Raw genomic sequence first — 7,041 nt, 5'->3', positions numbered from 1 at the left:
AAAAATTGGTCAGGCATGGTGGCACTCACCTGTAATCCCAGCTACTCGGGAGGCTGAGGTAGGAGAATCGCTTGAACCCAGTAGGCGGAAGTTGCAGTGAGATGAGATCATACCACGGCAATCCAGCCTGAGCGACAGAGTGAGATTCTGTCTCAAAGAAACAAAAAGCAAAAAACAAAACCATCTGGTGAACTGTTAAAGGGATTCCTGTCCCCACTCTCTGGTTCTTGCCCTTCCTTCAAGGCTCAATTAAAAACTCACTCTGATGTGAGACCTCCCTCAATCACCATCCAAATCTCCAACTACAACATTGTTAGGTAACTTTTCTTGGGTAAAGTCTTGTGTCCCCTGAGAGCCTGAGAGCCAGAGGGCTGCCCCAGGTAGGGTGGCCCTTTGTATCTTCTGCCTTCTCTAGGCTCTGTGAATGAGAGTTGATGATGGTAATAACCCTCCCTGAATATTTCCCACCCTGAATCCTATTCTCTCTAACCACAGAAGTTGATCATTTTTCTTCCTGGCAACCAGCAAAGGAACCAGGGCAGTATTTCCAGATCATTCCTCATCACCAACTTCTGGCAGGGACCTCAAACCCGGAACTAGAAACGTCAGCTTCCCTCTCTCTCCCTTTAATTGTTCCGCAACCTGGAGGGACACTGCATTGGTTAGTGCAACTTAACAGTCTTTGGAAACACTAGCTGTTGACGTGGCTTTGTGGCTCGGCATCTTTTTCTGTTTTTGTTTTTGCTTTTTTTGAGATGAAGTCTCTGTTGCCCAGGCTGGAGTGCAGTGGCACGATCTCGGCTCACTACAGTCTCCGCCTACCATGCTCAAGCGATTCTTCTGCCTCAGCTTCATGAGTAGCTTAAATTACAGGCACGCGCCACCACGCCTGGCTAATTCTCATACGTTTATAGCGGAAATGGGGTTTCTCCATGTTGGCCAGGCTGGTCTTGAACTCCTGAACTCAAGTGATCCACCTGCCTCAGCCTCCCAAAGTGCTGGAATTAAAGGCGTGAGCCACTGTGCCCAGCTGGTACAGCATCTGGTGTGATGAATAGTCATGAGGCCTGTCTTAGCTTGCATCTCCCTAAAAGCTGCTAGAAAGACAAGTTTGCCTGCAAGTCATTTATGTGCAAGCTGATGCCAGGAAGGTCCAGTTAGGGATGGGACAGGGAGACACAGGGGGAAAAGCCAAGAAAGGGGTGCTCATGAGTAGGTCACCGATGAGGGCAACTGGAGCACCATCCCACCCACAGGGGCCCTCCAAAGCACGCCCCTGAGAGACAGAAACGGCGGGCTGTTTATCCCACAGCTCTCTGGGGTGTTGGCTCCCAAGCACCAGAGGCAGAAAGCAAGAACACCCCCTACAGAGAGACCCAGGAAGAGAGTGGGTGCGGGAACATCCGCGGCTGTCCTCCAGGGTGGCTGAGGGGAGAGAGGTAGGGCCTACAGAATCTACTGCAAAACTCTGCCTCCAGAAAGTCCAATTCGGCCGGGCGCAGTGGCTCAAACCTGTAATCCCAGCACTTTGGGAGGCCGAGGCGGGCGGATCACGAGGTCAGAAGATCGAGACCATCCTGGCTAACACGGTGAAACCCCATCTCTAATAAAAATTCAAAAAAAATAGCCGGGTGTGGTGGCAGGTGCCTGTAGTCCCAGTTACTTGGGAGGCTGAGGCAGGAGAATGGGGTGAACCCAGGAGGCGGAGCTTGCAGCGAGCAGAGATCATGCCACTGCACTCCAGCCTGGGCGACAGAGCAAGACTCCATCTCAAAAAAAAAAAAGAAAGTCCAATTCCGTGACCGAAGCCCATCTTTACACCTAAATTACACTGCAAAGCACCTCACACTGGCTCAGCAGGTTTTGCTAGACATGAGGTCAGTCATTATTATTGGCCCTAATTAACAAAAGGGAGAGATCAAGTGTGTGCCCGAAGTCATAAAACCAATTACTAATTCTACTTTGCAGACTCAGTGACCTTCATATGACTAAAGACCTTGCCAGGGGACCTACTTTAAATAGCAAAGCATTTAATCCTTTAAAATCATGTTGTAATTTTTAAAGTTGATTTCCTTGGAGCTTTTTGGGAATTCACCTGGTGTTGGGTATCTCCTGTCTCTGTATGCCTGGCCTGGCTACAGTAACTCCATATTCAGTATCTACCAAGTCCTAGCCCCTCACAGTGCCATGAGACCCAAATGCCTGACAGTTGTTCTTTCAATCTCTACATTTCACCATTATGTAAAATTATTTTCTGGGCCCTGACAAGATTTTATCTTTAATAAAACTGAATTAAAACAGCAAGCACAGGCACACCATTTTAGCTGACCCTCCTGGTTCAAAAGATTAGAATAAAGAAGAGCAATGAATTGTCACGAAGAGAAAGAACTAAATGCAAGGTTGTTGCCAACAAAACTTAGGTTTCATACTGACCAGAAACAATGATTGTGTTCCATTGCCCATTTTAGATATACTCTCCAAATTTAATTTCCTGCTTTGTGTCTGCAGTGAGAGGGAACTTCTATGGGGGAATGTTAAGGAGGCTAGAAGGCTCCTACAAAACAGATTGTACAAAAATTCCTGGCTGGGTGTGGTGGCTCACGCCTGTAATCCCAGCACTTTGGGAGGCCAGGGTGGCTGGATCACGAGGTCAAGAGATCGAGACCATCCTAGCCAACATGGGGAAACCCCGTCTCTACTAAAAATACAAAAATTAGCTGGGCATGGTGGCGGGTGCCTGTAAGCCCAACTACTCAGGAGGCTGAGGCAGGAGAATCGCTTGAACTCGGGAGGAGGAGGTTGCAGTGAGCCAAGATTGGGCCACTGCACTCCAGCCTGGCAACAGAGCAAGACTCCATCTCAAAAATAACAACAAAAAAAATCCTGACCCGGAGGCAGAAAGACACTTTGTCTAAAAACAAACAAACAAACAAATGAAAAAACAGCTTGTAGTTTAGAGCCGTAAAGCATTAAGTAGCTTTGGCCCTGTTAATATCATTACTGTCCCAGGACTGCAGGTTTGGAAGTGATCCATTTGGTGTCTTGGAGGGGAGAGTTCTCTCCTGACTGCAGAGGGAGGGGGCCAGGACCATAGCCTGCACAGTGAGGGAGGACAGGGTGGAACCTCTTCCCTCAGCCACAACAGACAAGTGAGTTTTCCAACCCAGTGAACACAGTGGGAGACTTCAAAGTGAACCTGACTAAAGCTCGCTTTGTGCTCAAACCACTTCCCAAATAAGTGCCATCTCCAGATTCTGTTTCAAAGTTAGTTGTTCTCTCTTCCAGACATGGACCCACCAGTGATGCTAAGTGATTCCACTGAGCATTTGTAAAACACAATGTTGAAGATCAAGTTGGAAAACCAGCCAACCGCTTGCCAACACGATGACCCTGAGAAATTGCTCACATTCAGGTTACTATCAGGGTTGTTTAGGACCATGAACAGCATGGTTTCTGGAGCACACAATAAAAATACTACCCTCTGCTAAGTTGCTGAGTGTGGCTCTGTGCCATAACAGATTTATAATAAGCAGTAGCACATTCTGGCTATTCTCAACCTCAAAGGCTCTCCTCCCGCTCAACTCTGCGGAAGAACAGTCTAAGAGAGCTTCTGCGAAGCCCTTTGCTCACTCTCTTCCCCCATCCTAAGGATGTTTTCCCAAGCACTGCTTTTCCTGTGCTTTTGTCAACTGCTCCTAGATGAAGGTTCCTTGGGTTTGCAAACTCCAGAAAGAAGCACGTCACAATGATCAAGAGAAATGTGAACTCCGTCTGACCAGTCTTCAGCAAACTACTTCACCCGAGTTTCAGTTTCATCGCTGGTAGGATGGGGCTCACAGTACCCACCCCAGAGGACTGATGATACATACAAAGTGCTTAGCCCAGTGCCTAACAATAGAAGCACAAGTCAGTCCTAGATATGTTTGCCACACTGTTTTGCTGGAGCCAATTAACTTCCGTCCAGTCCACATCATTATGCCATTTGCCAAGCTTCACATCAAACACATGCACGGTTCGACTTTGGTGCAGGAAAACTGGGTCATTTTACTGACTTGTCCATGTTCCATTTGGCTGGTGTTGACTGGACTGTGTCAAACAATGTTGCTTCTGGTCTAGATTCTATCAACTTACTGTGTGAGCACTGGTAATTTTCTCTTCTGTAAAACTTGGAGGCACAATATCCTTAATTTCCCTCTGAAGGACCCATAAGCTTCCTCAGAGCTAAACTTTCTGTCCTATGATTCTTTGACATCCTAAAAAGACTGTCTGGCTAGGGAGAGACTGCCCCTCCTGGCACTAGCCAATTCTTAGAGATAGCAAAGGACTCAGCCAGGAGCCTACTTTGATATACACACTAATTAATCCAGAGTCATGCCTTCTCAATCTGGCCCATATACCCTCGTAAGCAGTATTCCTCTACCTAACTCATCCCAGGGACTGATACCAGCAAACTAGGGACCACTCCTATAGTTTAGAGCCTAATGAAATTATCCAGACTATTCAATTGTCAGTCCTAAACAGTTCACCCTGCTCTGCCCTGCCCTTCCCTCAGAAGCATCAATAAAGGCTCTGACCTAAGCCCCGCCCCTCGCTCCTGTCTTCTGCCTCCTGACCACCCGTGTCTTTCCCATGTGGCCCTGTGTGGTGTGTCCCATGCCTCCTGCCTCTACAACCTGTGAGGCAGGTTGTAGCAATAAATTGTGTCTCTTCTGTGGCCACACCTGACTGGCCATCACATGAAAGCATACAAAACACACAGTGGCTTCACACTTGCCAGCCTACAAAACACTTCCGCCTTCATTAAACCTAATTTCATCTTCAAACATCCACTGTGCATTTGCCCCTGTGCCATATGGAGAACCACCATGTCCACAGAAGTGATGTGACCAGCTCAGAGTCTGCACGCGCACAAGCAAGCCAGCTCTCAGTCCTAGGTTTACTGACCAAGGGATCAGTTTAAAGGACTGTGTAAAGCTCATACACAGAATTCAATTCGGGCAAGCCTCCTTTTCATAGACTGAGGGCTGAGAAGCACCTCGATGCCAAACTTTGTGGTGTAAGTCACCCAACTGCACAGGAGCTATGCCAGCATCTACAGAGATGGCTAGGCAGTGACAAGGTTCGAGGCAGCCATTTCCCGTTGTAGAAACATCTCCAGGTACATAGAGGATTTAAGCACGGTTACCTGAAAGCCCAGTTCTGTCCCGTTTACTAGATCACTTTAATACGTCCTGGAGGAAAAGCCATTTTAGAAGGGCGTTTATCACCCATGCCCTCTCCCTCGTTTTTACTTCCAGAGTATACTGTGTAGAACTGTGAAATGCCAGATTTTGCCAAGGTCAAGTGTCTAGAGCAAGGGTGCTCAAACTTCATGTGTATCACAATCACCTGAGGACTTGTTAAAATACATATTGCTGGTCTCTGGGTTGGGGCTCAAAGTAGTTGCATTTCCAACAAATTGCCCAGGTGATACTGATGCTGCTTGTCTGGTAACCACACTTGACAATCACTGGTCTAGACAGAGCCACCGTATTCCATGGCTCCTTAAAATCCTCACTGTGGACCCCACACTGTTCTACTTTTCCCTCGTTAGGTGAAGGGAGTCAGCGCTCTCTTCATTACCACGCACACCTAGCATCGTGTAATAGAAGCAGGATGTTTGCCCACCATTTCAACAATGGGGAAATAATAAAGCAGGCAAATTGGGCCTCAAACCCTCCAAAAGTAGGAGAAGAAATGGGCTTTGTGGGATTCTGTCTCCAAGAGAGATTACTTGGGGACAATTGGGCTATTTCTGAGCTCTCCCCAACAAGTGCCAAGATTGGTTCAAGAAGCAGAAGTTAGACGTTTTATAGTGCATAAACATTTCCTTACAAGTAAACTCAAAGACTGTTAAAATTCTCAGGTGATAACAACCTGAATATATATTCTTAAGGTAGCCTCTTTCTCAATTCCAGCCAGATTCTTTGTCACTAGCAGCGGCATAGCCCAGGGATACGCAACAATATAGTCTATTATGCACACCTAGACTCTTCTAAGAGTCAGAGAGGGCATTAATAATTACAAAGAAAAAGGAGGGTATGGACGTAGGATTAGCCCACCAGTAAGGAAGTAAGGAACAAGGTGAAAAGCACACTCAGGCATGCTACCTCTGCTCTTGCCTGAGGGAGTCACCTCACTTCTTCTAAGTCCTGTGTGATGTATCTCGGCCATGTAGGTTGGGAACTTTCAGCAGGTAGTTGAGGGTGTGTCCACTTGTGTTCTTTCCTTTCTGATTGTCCACCAACCTGCAAGACAAAAGAGGCAAGACGTTTTCCCAGAGGGCTGGAAATTGCATTTGCCCAATCATTTACTCTAATCACCTGTCATAGGTAGCCCATTGCCAGCAGCAAATGCTAGCTCGATTTGATACACACTTTCTTTGACATGGGCACAGGAGTGAGTCAGATGTCAAAGGTTGACCTAGATGTTCTCATTGCCTAGTTAAACATCACCGGTCTTCATCAGATACTTGCCTCAAGCTCTAGTCCTGCCTAAGTCAGGTGACCAAGGTTAGCTTTCTCTCCCCTGGGATTGCCTACTAGCTCTTCCTGGAAGGGGCACCTAGAAACTCATCCTTTCATCCTCCTTTTTCCTAGGCCAAAAGATACGAACTGGCAGTTGCCAAGACAGAAATGGCCTGGAAATGCAATTTACTTGATCCATACATGTTGTCGGACCATCGTGTAAAAATTAGATGCTTTCACATAAAAATAGCAAATTCCAGATTATATTGAAAAAAATTTTTTTTCAAATCAGAGGACCAGGAAACACCACCAGGACCATCTGGTAAGGGATGGGAGGCAAGGAGTTGGAGAAGAACGGAGTTGTGATGGTAGACAGGAGACAACAGGGCCATGGAAACTGAAGAGGCAAGAGAAGCCAGGTGGGGGTATCAACACCACAAGTGCCCTTGCACATGTCAAGGAGGTATGTTGGAATTTTACTCGCTAGGTGTGTAGAAGACAGTAAGAGCTTAAAAAGGAAAATAATAGGACTACA

This window comes from Macaca nemestrina, chromosome 9, assembly GCF_043159975.1.
Source record: "Macaca nemestrina isolate mMacNem1 chromosome 9, mMacNem.hap1, whole genome shotgun sequence".
NCBI classification, from domain to species: Eukaryota; Metazoa; Chordata; class Mammalia; order Primates; family Cercopithecidae; genus Macaca; species Macaca nemestrina.
This window is presented reverse-complemented; position numbering follows the sequence as displayed.